This window comes from Trachypithecus francoisi, unplaced genomic scaffold (genome assembly GCF_009764315.1).
Source record: "Trachypithecus francoisi isolate TF-2019V2 unplaced genomic scaffold, Tfra_2.0 Lachesis_group16, whole genome shotgun sequence".
Classification (NCBI taxonomy): domain Eukaryota; kingdom Metazoa; phylum Chordata; class Mammalia; order Primates; family Cercopithecidae; genus Trachypithecus; species Trachypithecus francoisi.
In genome coordinates this window covers 24,853,752-24,869,102 of record NW_022681461.1, presented here as the reverse complement: position 1 = coordinate 24,869,102, position 15,351 = coordinate 24,853,752, and positions in this window count along the sequence as shown.

Genomic DNA, 15,351 nt, shown 5'->3' with positions numbered 1-15,351 from the left:
ATGGTCAGTGTGAAGTGCCTACTTCAGAAAATAGTTCCTAGCAGCTAGGATGTGCCATGACTCCAGGCAAGTTCTCAACGCCCACCTCTCCAGCCACAGCCTTCTCTGCAAAGGGGAGATAATAACTTCCTTGTATAATGCTAAAAGGATAGAATCAGGCCATGATGTGCTTAGCAGACTTTAATAAATGGTGACTATTATTATCATAATCTTTTCATTTCAGTGGCAAAAATACTGAAAAAAAAATAGTTCTCTGTCTTGTGTTTTTCACTTATCCCATCTGCTTTATTAATACTCCCCAGGAGCAGCAGGAAGGAAACAAAACAAGAGAGGGCAAGAAATGCATTTTAAAATATTTTTCTCATATTCTAAAATAGCGAGATGAATTTAAAGCTTTCTTCAAAAGAAGCATTGGACACCCTTGTTCTTGTAGCCTCATTGGCTGGAAGAGGCATTGATAGCCATTACTTGTGCTTCTGGGTCACCCTTCAAAGTATTACATTATTTCACAAAGGTTTGTTTCTTTTCATGTGACAAGAAAAAATAAATTGTGATGATTACTGTCACCTCCTGTCCCTTCTTTTTTTTTTTCAAAAAAATCATAGGTGAAGCTGCCAAAACCTTGAAAAGTTGTGTATATCAAACATGCAGCAGTGCAAGGGAGAGGAAATAGTATGGGAACTTTGGAGCCTATACTTCCATATATATATAGAATATATATGTGTATATTTATATAGAATATATATGTGTGTGTATATATATAGAATATGTATATATGTGTATATATATATATATATAGGCCAGGTATGGTGGCTCACATCTGTAATCCCAGCACTTTGGCAGGCCGAGGTGGGCAAATCACGAGGTCAGGAGTTTGAGACCAGCCTTGCCAATATGGTAAAACCCTGTCTCTACTGAAAAAACAAAAAATTAGCTAGGCTTGGTGGCAGGCACCTGTAATCCCAGCTACTCAGGAAGCTGAGGCAGGAGAATCTCTTGAATCCAGGAAGCAGAGGTTGCAGTGAGCTGAGATCATGCCACTGCACACTAGCCCGGTGACATTGTGAGACTCTGTCTCAAAAAAACCCTATATATATATATATATATATATATATAAATATAAATATAATATATGTTATATTATTCAAAACAAATATATATTTATAGAATATAAATTATAGAAATATATAAACAGAAAAATTTATAATATATAATATACTTACATATTATATATGCATAATGATGTATATTACATAAAATAAAATAAAAATATATAAAATGTATAATATAATATATATAATATAAAATAAAATATATAAAATAAGGGAATTTTCCTATTTGAGTGTGTCTGTGCAGTTGGGGAGGGAGGAGAATTAGGATTTTTTTGGTGTGTCTGAGGGTCAGAGACACAGAAGCAAACTTTATTTGCTCACTGAATCATGCCTTAGGATGGACTCTATGCTGGACTGAATTCTGTGTCCAAACCTAGGAAAAACATTGAGTAAGAAGGATGGACAATTGTTTTTCTCCAAGCAAGAGACTGGAGTTCACCTTTGTGTCCAGAGAGTTGTATACTATGATTACAGGCCCACAGGAAGAGGTTCCCCCAAATCATATCCTTCTAAATTTTCCGTTTTCTTTCTTCTGCAATCATCTGATGGGTTCTTCCTGTGTACTGCACAGCCAAAATCAATTCACTGAGAATCGAATTGGTTCAATTTCAGTGGTATTGCAGTAAAGAAAGAGTTTAATAGACATGAGGCTGGCCATGTAGGAGATGGAGTTATTACTCAAATCAATCTCCCCAAAGACTCAGAGGCTAGGACTTTTCAAGGATAGTTTGGTGGGCAGGGGGATAGGGAATGGGGAATGATGATTGGTTGGGAATGCAACCTTAGGGGTGTGGAAAATGTTCACTGAGTCAGCCTCTGGGCCACAGGACCGGTTAAGTCATGAGTTGTTGGTTTGGGTGGAGTTAGCCAGTCCTCAGAAAGGAAAAAGTCTGAAAAGGCACCTCAAAAAGTTAATCTCTGGTTCTACAATAGTCATGTTATCTACAGGAGTCATTGCGGAAGTTACAAATCTAGTGACCTCCAGAACAATGGCTGGTTATCATTTAATGACACCAACATCTTAGCAGAATTCAGGCCCCTCTCATAATCCTAACCCTGTGGGATAAGTCTGAATTAGGCACCCCTCCTCCATGGTTCATATTGCCCTCTTTCACAGAAGTTATAATTACAGAACTACAATAGTCAGTTTACCCATCTGTTGTGGATTAAATTGTGTATCCCCTATATCACAAGATAGAGAAAGAAGGAACCCTCCCTAATTCATTCTATGAAGCCAGCATCACCCTAATACCAAAACCAGGAAAAGACACAACCAAGAAAGAAAACTGCAGACCAATATCCTTGATGAACATAGATGCTAAAATCCTTAACAAAATACTAGCAAACAGAATCCAACAACATATCAAAAAGATAATCCACCAAGATCAAGTGGATTTCATGCAGGGATGGTTTAACATACACAAGTCAATAACGTCAATAAATGTGAGACACCACATAAACAGAATTAAAAACAAAAATCACATGATCATCTTGATAGATACAGGAAAAGCATTCAACCAAATCCAGCATCCCTTCATAATTAAAACCCTCAGCAAGATTGGCATACAAGGGACATAATTTAATGTAATAAAAGCCATCTATGACAAACCCACAGCCAACATAATACTGAATGGGAAAAGCTGAAAGGATTCCCTCTGAGAATGGGAACAAGACAAGGATGCCCACACTCACCACTCCTCTTCAACATAGTACTGAAAGTCCTAGCCAGAGCAATCAGACAAGAGAAAGAAATAAAGGGCATTCGAATCAGTAAAGAGGAAGTCAAACCATCCCTATTTGCTGACGATATGATTCTTTACCTTGAACACCCTAAGGACTCCTACAGAAAGCTCCTAGAACTGATAAAAGAATTCAGCAAAATTTCCAGATACAAGATTAGTGTACACAAAATTATTAGTTCTTCTATACACCAACAGCAACCAAGTGGGGAATCAAATAAAGAACACAACTCCTTTTTACAATTGCTGCAAAACAACAACAACAACAGCAAACTTAGGAATTTACCTCACCAAAGAGTCAAAAGACCTCTACAAGGAAAACTACAAAACACTGCTGAAAGAAATCATAGATGACATAGACAAATGGAAACACATCCCATGCTCATAGATGGGCAGAATCAATATTGTGAAAATGACCATACTGCCAAAAGCAATCTACAAATTCATCACAATCCTCATCAAAATACTACCATAATTCTTCACAGAGTTAGAAAAAACAATTCTAAAACTCATATGGAACCAAGAAAGAGCCTGCATGGCCAAAGCAAGACTAAGCAAAAAGAATAAATCTGGAAGCATCACACTATCTGATTTCAAACTATACTGTAAGGCCATAGTCACCAAAATAGCATGGTACTGGTATAAAATAGGCATAATGAAACAGAATAGAGCACCCAGAAATAAACCCAAATACTTAGCAGCCAACTGATCTTCAACAAAGCAAATAAAAACATAAAGTGGGGAAAGCACATCCTTTTCAACCCATGGTGCTGGGAATAATTGGCTAGACACATGTAGGAGAATGAAACTGGATCCTCATCTCTTACCTTATACAAAAATCAACTCAAGATGGATTAACGACTTAAACCTAAGACCTGAAACTATAAAAATTCTAGAAGATAGCATTGGAAAAACCCTTCTGGACATTGACTTAGGCAAGGATTTCATGACCACGAACCCAAAAGCAAATGCAATAAAAACAAAGATAAATAGCTGGGACCTAATTAAACTAAAGAGTTTTTGCATGGCAAAAGGAACAGTCAGCAGTGTAAACAGACAACCCACAGAGTGGGAGAAAATCTTCACAATCTATACACTGACAAAGGACTAATATCCAGAATCTACAACAAACTTAAACAATTCAGTAAGAAAAAAACAAACAATCCCATCAAAAAGTGGGCTAAGGACATGAATAGACAATTCTCAAAAGAAAATATACGAATGACCAACAAACATATGAAAAAATGCTCAACATCACTAATGATTAGGGAAATGCAAATCAAAACCACAATGTGATACTACCTTACTTCTGCAAGAATTGCCATAATAAAAAAACTAAAAAACAGTAGATATTGTCGTGGATGCAGTGATCCACTGCTTTTTACACCTCTATATTCCTAGCTACACCGCTGATAGGAATGTAAACTAGTACAACCACTATGGAAAACAGTGTGGAGAGTCCTTAAAGAACTAAGAGTAGAACTACCATTTGATCCAGCAATCCCACTACTGGCTATCTACCCAGAGGAAAAGAAGTCATTAGTAGAAAAAGATACTTGCACATGCATGTTTATAGCAGCACAACTCATAATTGCATTGTGGAACCAATCCAAAGGCACATCAATCATTGAGTGGATAAAGAAACTGTGATATATATGTATATACAATGGACTACCACTCAGCCATAAAAAGGAATGAATTAACAGCATTTGTAGTGACCTGGATGAGATTAGAGACTATTATTCTAAGTGAAGCAACTCAGGAATGGAAAACAAAAGATCATTTGTTCTCACTGATATGTGAGAGCTAAGCTATGAGGATGCAAAGGCATAAGAATGACACAATGGACTTTGAGGACTTGAGAGGAAGAGTGAGAGGGGGTGAGGGATAAACGACTACAAATATGGTTCAGTGTATACTGCTTGGGTGATGGGTGCACCAAAATCTCACAAATCACCACTAAAGAACTTACTCATGTAACCAAATACTACCTGTACCCCAATAACTTATGGAAAAACAAAATAAAATTAAAAATTAAACATAAATAAATAAATTGTGCATCCCCTTCCAAAATCATATGCTGAATTCTTATACCCTAGCACCTCAGAATGTGACCATATTTGGAAACAGGACCATTGCAGATGATATTAGTTAAGATTAGATGAAGTCATTAGGGTAGGCCCCAATCCAATATGACTGTGGCCTTAGAAGAAGGCAAAGATTGGGGTGATGCTTCCACAAGCCAAGGAACACAAAAGCTTGCCAGTGAACCACCAGAAGCTAGGAGGGGTCCTGGAACCAATTCTCCCTCACAGTCCTCTGGAGGAACTAACCCTGTCAATACCTTGATCTTGAACTTCCAGCCTCCAGGACTGAGAGACAATAAATTTCTGTTTGAGCCATCCAATTTGTGGCAATTTGTTACTGCAACCATAGTAAACTAATACAGTGTCTATTTGCCTCTAGGCCTTAAGCTTCTTAAGATCAGGAAACTCATCATCTGGATCTCTATAGTCCCATCTCTGAGTACTTTTTCTCATACACAGCAGGCATAAGAAAAAGGTTAAAGGTATACAAAAAGGTTTTAGAATAAATGACTATGTAAAATATTTAGCATTCAATGGAGATGATAATAATTATAATACTAACATTAATCATTTTAAAAGTTCTATGATATCCAGTGAAAGGAACAATGGCTTGTTCTGGCTGAGATTCATTATGAAAGCCTTTATGAAGAAAGTCAAATTTATGCATGCAGAGGGTGACCAACTTGGTAATTAAAGTCAAACTTGACAGCACATGGCCATAGAAACCACCTTTCAGGCTTCTTTCTTTTAAAGCAAAGTTTCTTAACTTTGGCACTAGTGAAATTTTGGGCCAAATAAGTCTTTGTTGTTTGGGACAGTCCTGTGCTTTAGAGGATGTTTTTGCAGCATCCCTGGCCTTGACCCACTAAATGCCAATAGCATTCCTCATCCAATAGCATTGTGGCCATCAAAAATGTCTCCAGACATTGCCAATTGTTTAACCTTCTTCCCAATCCCTGGATAATTGAGAACCATTGCTAAAATCAGGGTGACTTGAAGGTAGAGGAGACTAGTGGTATATTGAGGGCTCATTAACGTTGCTGGCAGCTGGATGTCGTGACTCACACCAGTAATCCTGGCATGCTGGAGGGTCAAGACATAAGAATCGCTGGAGTATAGGAGTCTGAGACTAGCCTGCACAACATAGTGAGACACCATCTCTACAAATTAATACAAAAGTTAGCCTAGTGTGGTGGCACATGCCTGTAGTCCCAGCTATTCAGGAGGCTGAGGTGTGAGGATGACTTGAGCCCAAGAGTTTGAGGCTGCAGTGAGCCAAGGTCATGCCACTTCACTCCAGCCTGGGTGACAGAGTGAAAACCTATCTCTAAAAAAAACAGAAAATCACTGGAATTTATCTGTGTTGAGGGAATGGATGGGCAGAAATCAGGAAAAGGTCATGTGCTTATTAATTTTATTAAGCTATTGCTCTGCATGCCCTCTCTCTCTTTTTTCATAATTGTAGTGGAGTATGAAATTGCACTTATTACCTCTTCCATGGGGCCTATCCTTCTTTGAGAGAAATGGGAAATTTAAAAAATGTGATAATCTATTGGTGAATGGGGAAAACATCTGCTTAGTGTTACATTTACTAAATGGCATGACCAAGTTGTTTTTCATAACCCTGAGGGTTTTTCAGAGTCTAACATATAGAGCAAGCCTGCCTCAGGGATTTCTGGGCTGCCAAGGCAGACATGAAACCCATAAAACCTCCTGGAAGATACTTTTTACAGGACCCTGGAGGTCTAAATCTGGCACCTGGAATCCAGGATTAAGACATTCACGAAGAATAAGGCGGATCTATATTACTCATTCTTGTTTGGAGGTGTCCTGTTATGGTTAGATTCACCTCCATGGAATCTACTCTTAGTAATCATCTTTTGAATAAAGGAAGATGGGGTGAAGCCAAATTCATGGGCTCCCATTTGAGAAACAATGTTGGTAGGCAAAGGATTCCCCAGAGCACCAAGTCATACCACTCTGAAACTTTTAGGCCTATTTAACAGGGGAGTCAGTTCAGGCCAGACGTAGTCAACCTTTTCTATAACTCCCTTTCAACTAAAAACCTGTTCTGAAGCACAATATGTAAACGGATAAAGAAGGAGCCGTTCTGATTGGGACGGAGGGAGGAAGAGGGGGTCCCCTCAGCTGGTCTGGTCACACCTTGCCTTGCCTCACAAACACTCCCTACCCTGCTCCATTTGGAGAGCTCTGTGGGGGCAGTTTGCAAAACAAGAACCAGCAGTTGTTACTTTAAACATGGCGGCTTCTATCCTATTAAAGAATGAGACTCTCAGAAGTCAGCACATCAAGATTGAGCTTAAAAAGCCATAACACAGAGAGAGTAGTTCCATGTGAAGCTGTTACTTCAGTGGGGCCTAAATTAAGCAGGATGTTGATTAGGCAAATCACAGCCTTGGAGAAGAGGGCAAGTGGCCAAGCACAAGCAGTGAGCAGTTGTATGGGCAAAAGCCCAAGCTGGCTATCGTGAGCTAGCAATGACAAACATGGGAAAGTCACTTTCTCCAGCAGTATGAAAGGATGGTCCTCTGAACATCCTAGCTCAGGATTGTTGCTGCATGTAGCCTTGGACTTAGAAAGATGAAAATAAAGCATGAGGCTATGAAGGCTTCAAACCCTCAAGCCCTCAAGCTCTTTCTATCATGAATGTCGCCTGAGTTTTGCAAGCTACTAAATTTGGATGAAAGAGCGAGTTTGGTCCAAAATTTGTCAAACAAAAAATATCCAGCCAGAAAGATTCAGGGATTTTTGGTAAGTATTGTTCATACAGGAAAAAAGTGAGCAAGGAGCAATTGACAAACTTTTACTTCATTTTATGGTAGAGATGCTTCTCTACAAGAAGACTACCAGTTTTAGGGGATACACAGCAAGGCCCGACTTTCCAAATCAGTTTGGAGCAGGCATATTGGGAATCACTCTATATCCCTCACTCCATGTCCCTCAGGGGGTTCAGGACAGGCTACCCTAAAACATGGCACCTTGGCATATTAAATATTTTAGGCTGAAGGAAATTGAGAAACAGCATGTGCAAGAAGGTCTCTCTGACCTTTCCCCTTCCTTCTCCCCTGAAGCAGGTCCTAAGACCCTCATATGAGAAATGCCCTTATCATACCTGGAGGAAAGGAACATTCTTGACTCCAAGGTGAGGGACACCAAGAGGAATCTGAATGAACAGGTCTTGCTTTTCCCCCAGCTTATTACTCTTAGTTCATACTCTTTATTTTCCTCCTCTCATATTTTCCTACAACTCTCCATTCTTCATCCGCCTCACTACAAAACATTCAGGTTTAGCTATTTATTTGGGTCTTCACTTCCTAACGAAGGCTCCCTTGTTACATAAAACTTAAGTATGCATGCTTTTCTCTTTGTAATCTGTCTTTTGTTACAGGGGTGCCAGCCAATGAACCCAATATGGGCAGAAGAAAAAGATAAGTTTTCTCCCCTACATTCCCTCAAGAGTAACCCCATCGCTACCCTTAACATCAATCTGCTCTGTGTATCTCCACCTCCTCCTCTCACTGGAGCCTAACAGTGACTGATATGTGTCTTGTCATGTGTTCTAAGTATTTTACAAGATCCCGTAGAACCCTCTTTCAACCTATGGGCTGAGTTCCATCTTTATCCTACCATTACAAGTGACAACCTTGTATTTAAACAGCTTGCTCAAGATCCCACAATGAGACTTGGTAGAACTAGGATTTGAACTCAGAGCTTTCTACCTTTAGAGTCTTCAGGAGTTCAGGCCTACTTCTCCCCTTTGCAAAATTGCCATTGAAATAAAACTGATCTGTTGATGAGATGATTTTTTTCATGTGTTTTATTGTCAGTTGGTTTTGCCTTATGGTACTGTGATAAAACTAGCAGTGGTCACAGTAAGTGGAGAACTGGGTGTGGTGGGGTGGGTCTCATTACTCAGAGAACTGGGAAGGAATCCTCTTTTGAATATAGTCCCTCTGGGTGTGGAGGTTTGCCTAAGGAAGCAGCAAACATCAGAGCATTCAGAAGTAGACAAACAATAAAAGAAAAAAAATTGAGTTAATAAATTAACAAACAAGCCCACCAAAGGATAAATGAATGAATTAGTTGGTGAAGTGAAAGCATGCAAGAACACGGAGAGTACATTGTGTGATCCTTGGTAACCTGGCTGGATTGTCATTCAAGACTCTAACAAAGAGAAACAAAAAAAACCCTCAAGGCTCATGTCTCCCCATTCTCCTTGGTTATTTCTGCCAAATATTGACTGTTCCAAAAGGAGCAGAGTGAGATGTGTCTATTTGAAATGCTTTAAGAAGAGTTGCAGGAGGTCTTGTGCACTCCTTTTGAATTTGGTGAAGTTGGCTTCCTTTGAGGTGATTCCAAACAGGGTTTGAATGTTAGCTTCACAACGTAATAGGTTTATGAAGGAATAACTTACACTCCTTAAACTTAAGTTTCCTTCACTGAATCTTCAAATGGAGATTCTTTGATCTGAGGACATCTACCATGTTACTAGGACACTGAGAAATTGTGTGGGATACATATCCACACCCCTGCCCCCACCCCACACACCCTAATTCCATGCCTATTGCTCAATAAATATAGCTGTCATTTAGTAGGATTGGGAGAAAAAAACAAAAGGCAGTGGGATAAAAATCCCAATAGAATTGTCATGATTAATACAGGCAAAGCATTTCCAGAGTAGCAGCTTGTCTTTCTCTTTTGCTTATATTTGGGCAAGGCAGTTTTCCAACATCAGGTATTTTCTTATTGAAGGATAGGACCATTTGTTCGCTTCTATATTTTGTTTTCACCTTTGGGCTTTTTGTAGTATCTTTTTGTGGTTGCTGTCCAGGTGTATTGTTACAGAGGTTTAACTTTTTCTCAAATTGCTTTGGTGGATTTATAGAATCTTGTTATTTTGATGTGTAGATGCTGGACATGGGGATGGTTATTCACAGATTTAGGTGTCTCATTTGGCACTGAGGTGGCAAGAGCACACAAGTGTCTCTTGGGTTCATTGCAGATGTCATACCTCACAAGGAGCCAAATATTCACAAGAAGAAGAAGTGAATATCCATTGTGCCCAAATTAGAATCAACCACCGAAAACTTTCCTTTTCTCACACCTCTGATAACAATTCTGGCTGTAGGTCATGAGATATGGGTTGCTATAGAGGTGAAAAGATTGAAAAATATTATACAGAAAAAAATGGCTGAGCTTTAATATTTAGGAAAATATATTTCTTTGAGCTGGCATTGAAATAGAATACATTGTCCTGTGATGGTAGCAAGAGTTATAAAGTTGATAAAATTTCCTAAGGTTCCGTAAGCTAAATTGTATGTATAATGTATTACATCTGGGCTGAGGCAGGTAAAGGCTGGTGTGCTTCTTCCATTTCTCTCCCCTCCACTTGAAACATTGACTTTTAAGGCCACACGTTCCGGATGGCATAGCTGTAAGATGCAGGAAAGGCACAGTCCCCACATGAGCTTTTGTGTGAAAGAGTAATAAACCTTCAATGTGCAAAGCCACTGAAATTTGGAGGTTTATCTTCTGTTACTGCACATGATACATAGCCTATTCTGACTAAATCAAGGAGATTAGGAATATGCTCATAAGATAAAGCCCACAGGCAATGAGATGTCATCCTTAAGAGATGGACCCAAGTTTTAGTCCGGGTCTGCCACAGACTGTGAAGTAGACTTCACACGATACCACTAAACTTGTTTCCACATCTGTAAAATGGGAATGCAAATATGCACTTCATATTTTTATTGTTGTTTACTTCAGGTGTACTTCAGAAAATTGTGGTAAGAACAAACAAGATCATTTATGCAAAGTCAAAGTGCTTTGCCTAGTTCCTGGTGTAAAATAAGCACTTAATAAAATGTTTTAATAACATCTTAAATTTAAGCATATAAAATAATACAAAAATATAAAGTGATTTTAAAAAATACTGAATATAATCTTGCCTTGCTCAAGATGTCAGTCAAAGCCAATTTAGTGTCTACAAAAGAGAAGTTCTTCACTCGTAAGACCCACAGATGGATTTTAGAGGATAGTAAGCCTTATGCACTTGTATGCAAAATTACGTGTATAAAGAAATGTGCATTTGTCTAAATATATTGAATTCCAGGTAAGAGTTATTGAGAGCCTCACTTGGGATAACAGACCATAACAGAATGGAAAATCACATTTAGAAATAAAATATATTACAGCAAAAGCATTGTCAATAAATGAAGACTGATCAGATTATTGTGAAGCACAATATTCGAATAACTTAGTCACACAGGAAATTTGCAACAGTCAAAGCTCAAAAGTTCTTGGCTATGGTCATTGTCATACTTTAGACTGCTTTTCACCCTCCTTAATCAAGCATCCACACCTAGAGGGTCCCCTGAGCTCTCAGGAATATTTCTGTCCCACCCTCTGAGTAATGAAGACTGTAGGTCTACCCTACCACATCCAGATCCCCGGATAATGTGACTGCTACAGCCAGTTTTGTTACAGGATAATGAGACTAAAGCAATCAATAATAAAACACTCGAAAAGCTCCTTGCTAATATATTTGCTTTATTTCAATTGGAACTTTAGAAATGAGGATGTAAGCAATAAAAACACTGGCTCTGAAGTTAGCTCACTTAACTGAAATGTGTAAAGATAGAACATATTTAGGTATGGCTGGAAAATAAAAGTTTCAGCTGAGTCACTGAGGTTCATCTGTTGCATGACAAAGGAGGTGCTAAACCATATGTAGAATTTATAAAAGTTAACCAAAAACAAACCATACAATTCTTTCACCTTTATCGAAAGATTAGCTTGGTTGACATTAAGGATGAATCAGGAGAAGGATTTATTTGAACAAAACTATTCTTGAGAAGCGGTGGGTGGAGAAGTTTAAAGGATTTACTCTGAGAGCTTGATGTGTGCCCCCTACAATCGGTTCCCCTGCAGTTAGCTAGTATCTGATCCACTCCTGAGAAATCCAGCAGATGAGAGAAACCTTGATTGGCTGCCCTACAAGTAGAGTGATAGGGATTTGCTGCTGTCAGGCTTGCACTTCCAAAGTTTGACATTAAGAGTGATCCCCGTGTGTTTACCTTACACCATGTATTCATTTGCTAGGGTTGCCATAACAAAATATATGAGACCAGGTGGCTTAAACATCAGAAATTAATTTTCTCACAATTCTGCAGGCTGGAAGTCCATGATCAATGCGTTAGCAGGTTTGGTTTCTTTGAAGACTCTTTTCTTGGTTTATAGAGGGCCACCTTCTTGCTGTGTCCTCACAAAGTATTTCCTCTGTGTACACACACACATATCTGGGACCTAATCTCTTCCTCTATGAATGTCAGCTCTGTTGGATTAGGGTTTAGCCATATCCCCTCATTTTATCTTAATTAACTTTTTAAAGGCCTTATCTTCAAATGAATACTATCACATTCTGAGGTGCAGGGGGTTAGTACTTCAGCATATGACTTTTGAGGGGATGCAATTTAACTTAGACTGTGTATGGGAAATATCTATGAGAGAGTTGTCAGGGTCGCTGTCTTAGATCTTGTCAAATAGAAAGACTGAAGTGCAGATGTTTTATGGCTGTGGTAGGAACAAGCTTCCAGGCTTAATAAAGAAATATTCGTCTGGTTGAGGGCATGAATGGTATGAGAATCCCAAGATTGGAGATCTCCAAGAAACCTATGAAATTGCCCAAGAGAGCAAGTCAAGCAGAGTGCATAAGGCCAGACCGCAAGAGTCCCAGTCAAGTAAAAAGTCTCTGCCACCTCACTACTTCCTCCCCCTCACCTGACTCTTCCTCTACCTTAGATTTGACCCTAAATGGGCAGAAATTTGCTTAGCCAGGTGGGGAAGAAGGAAGTAAAGGTGTAAGTTGGGAAAAGAGAGAAATAAGAAATAAAGACAAGTTTTCACTCTTTTTCATGCTGTAAGTTTTTGTCTATTATAAGCTTCAGTTACGGGAGAACAAATAGCTGTACCTCTGAAGAAAGGTGAATCTTGACTAATAAGTGGGACTTGGTATTTTAAATACTGTATTATGTCTTTTTAAATTTTTTTTCTTTTTTTCTTATTTTTCCATAAGTTATTGGGATACAGGTGGTATTTGGTTACATGAATAAGTTCTTCAGTACTGATTTGTGAGATTTTGGTGCACCCATCACTCAAGCAGTATATACTGCACCATATTTGTAGTCTTTTATCCCTTGCCTCCCTCCCACTTTTCTGCCCAAGTTCCCGAAGTCCATTGTACTATTCTTCTGCCTTTGCATTCTTATAGCTTAGCTTCCACATATCAGTGAGAACATACAATGTTTGGTTTTCCATTCCTGAGTTACTTCACTTAGAATAATAGTCTCTAATCTCATTCAGGTCGCTGCAAGTGTTGTGAATTAATTCCTTTTTATGGCTGTGTAGTATTCCATCATATACGTATATCACAGTTTCTTTATCCGCTTGTTGATTGATGGGCATTTGGGTTGGTTCCATGATTTTGCAATTGTGAATTATGCTGCTATAAACAGGCATGTACACGTATATTTTTCATATAATGACTTCTTTTCCTCCGGGTAGATACCCAGTAGTGGGATTGCTGGATCAAATGATAGTTCCCCTTTTGGTTCTTTAAGGAATATCCACTGTTTTCCATAGTGGCTCTGCTAGTTTACATCTTCGTCAGCTGTGTAGAAATATTCCCTGATCACTGCATCCATGCCAACATCTACTGTTTTTTGATTTTCTAAAAAATTATGGCCATTCTTGCAGAAGTAAGGCGGTATCACATTGTGGTTTTGATTTGCATTTCCCTGATCATTAGTGATATTGAGCATTTTTTTCATATGTTTGTTGGCTATTTGAATATCTTTTTTTGGGAATTGTCTATATCCTTAGCTCACTTTGTGATGGGATTGTTTGTTCTTTTCTTACTGATTTGTTTGAGTTCATTGTAGATTCTGGATATTAGTCCTTTATCAGATATATTAGATTGTGAAGATATTCTCCCACTCTGTGGGTTGTCTGTTTACTCTGCTGACTGTTTCTTTTGCCGTGTATGAGCTCTGATATGATTTGGCTCTGTGTCCCCACCTAAATCTCATCATGGAACTCTCATAATTCCCACTTGTTGTGGGAGGGACCTAGTGGGAGATGATTGAATCATGGAGTCAGGTCTTTCCCATGCTGTTCTCGTGGTAGTAAATGGGTCTCATGAGATCTGATAATTTTAAAAACAGGAGTTTCTCTGCATAACCTCTCTCTCTGCATGCCACCATCCATATAAGACATGACTTGCTCCTTCTTGCCTTCCACCATGATTGTGAGGCCTCTTCAGCCTTGTGTAACTATAAGCCCAATAAACCTCTTTCTTTTGTAAATTGCCCAGTCTCAGGTATGTCTTTATCAGCTGCGTGAATACAGACTAATACAGTAAATTGATACCAGGATTGGGACATTGCTAAAAAGATACCTGAAAATGTGGAAGCGACTTTGGAACTGGGTAGCAGGCAGAAGTTGGAATGTTTTGGAGGGCTCAGAAGAAGATAGGAAAATGTGGGAAAGTTTGAAACTTCCTAGAGACTTGTTGAACGGCTTTGACAAAAATGCTGATAGTGATATGAACAATAAGGTCCAGGGTGAAGTGGTCTCAGATGGACATGAGAAACTTCTCAGGAACTGGAACAAAGGTGGCTCTTGTTATGTTTTAACAAAGAGACTGGCAGCATTTTGCCACCGCCCTAGAGATTTGTGGAACTTGAACTTAAGAGAGATGATTTAGTGTATCTGGTGGAAGAAATTTCTAAATGACAAATCATTCAAGAGGTGACTTGAGTGCTATTAAGGGTATTCAGTTCTATAAGGGAAGCAGAACATAAAAGTTTGGAAAATTTGCAGTCTGACAATGCAATAGAAAAAAAGTCCCATTTTCTGAGGAGAAATTCAAGCTGGCTGCAGAAATTTGCATAAATAACAAGTTGCCCAATGTTAATCCTCAAGACAAGGGGAAAATGTCTCCAGGGCATGTTAGAGAACTTTGTGGCAACCCATCCCATCACAGGCCTGGAGGCCTAGGAGGAAAAAGTGGTTTAATGGGCCAGGCCCAAGGTGCCCATGCTGTATGCAGCCTAGGGACTTGGTGCCCTGAATCTCAGCTGCTCTAGTCATAACTAAAAAGGGCCAAGGTACAGCTCAGGCTGTTGCTACAGAAGGTGCAAGCCCCAAACCTTGGCAGCTTTCATGTGGTGTTGAGCCTGTCAGTGCACAGAAATCAATAATTGAGGTTTAGGAACCTCCACCTAGATTTCAGAGGATGTATGGAAACACCTGGATGCCCTGGGAGAAGTTTGCTGCAGGGGCAGGGCCCTCTTGCAGAACCTCTGCTGGGGCAGTGCGCAAGTTAAGTGT